We start from the raw sequence: 1,360 nt of genomic DNA, 5'->3' as shown, positions 1-1,360 counted from the left end.
AAATAATGAGCTCATAGTTGCAAAGAGTCATAATCCTATCAGGGCCTTCAGATCTGTCTCTTGGTTGTCTCCTCCTGCTATGAGTCCTCCAAATACTCCCATAAAATTAAGTCATGAATGCCAAATTGGTGGCTGCCCTTAGTTACTATGGGTGTAGTCTACTGAGGATTTGTTCTGTCAGAAATAATTAATCAAATGACTTCTTAGGGGGAGGGATTAACAGAGAGATATATGCAAAGGCTGGATGAAATCTACTTCCTTAGTCATTCTGTTCAGTTGTTTCGAACCTATTCTGTAGTGTGTGCTATCTCATAGGCATTAACACGTGATTCAAAGATTTCTCAGACTCCATGTCTGCTGTCATAGGTCCATGCTCCCCACCCTCCACCCCTGCCCAAACCAATTTGATCTCAATTTTCCAATCTTTCTCCTTTTAAGCCCCTGACCAGACAGGCAGTCTGTTTATACTTTAACTTTGGGCTACATCTTTTGTCCGTACTAAGTGGGTAACCAGATTAATCACCTGAAACTCTTCCCATTGGAAGAAGCTTTCCCTCATTGCTGTTTCAATGGTGCCTAAGTGAGGATATAGTAAAGATGTTTGTTATTCTCAGCTTGCAAGCACAGCATGAGCTGACTCATGCATAAACCCAGCTCTCCTTCTGTTTCATATAGTTTTAAGCATTCCCTCATGTGGCCATAGGTGTGAGTGGAGGGAGAAGTGCTGGTGCAAAAATAAGGAGTGACATGGAAGCCTGAGCTATCTGCTATTGCAGCTCTCTTGTGACCTCTAGTCCAGCTCATGCTCAACCCTAGATGTACCATTTCCATCTTTTGATGAATTGTTTCTGAGTCTGTCCGAACTATGACTTGATGGGTCTGACAAAGTCCAGCTCATGAGAGGTAGTTCCAGATGCATGGTCACTTCGTGTCTCATGGTCAATTTCCATTTCTACCAGAGTACAGTAGGTTTTTTCAAAAGACAAATACTTTTTCACTGCAGATATCATGGTCTCGTTTCAGAAGCCCAGAGGCCTGCATGGTGATGTTTCTACTGAGACTTGCCCTAATCTACATATGACATCATCTCCCACCTCAGATACTCAAATATCATAAGGGCTTCTGGGGTTTATGACCCATCTGGGAGGGCCACTTATACCACTACCTGGAGCTGTTGCAGAGCTCTTTCTTGCTCTGAGTACCACACAAAGCTGACAACCTTTCAAGCCATCCAGTATACAAAATAGAGCAGTATTTCCAAATGTGGCATATGCTGTCTACAGAACTCAAAGAGGTTGACCAGGCATTGTACTTCCTTCTTTCTGGTGGGAAGTGCAAGATGTAACAACTTGACTTTTGC

Source organism: Orycteropus afer, unplaced genomic scaffold (assembly GCF_000298275.1).
Source record: "Orycteropus afer afer isolate SDZICR_OR568_19922 unplaced genomic scaffold, OryAfe1.0 scaffold00103, whole genome shotgun sequence".
Classification (NCBI taxonomy): Eukaryota; Metazoa; Chordata; class Mammalia; order Tubulidentata; family Orycteropodidae; genus Orycteropus; species Orycteropus afer.
This window is presented reverse-complemented; position numbering follows the sequence as displayed.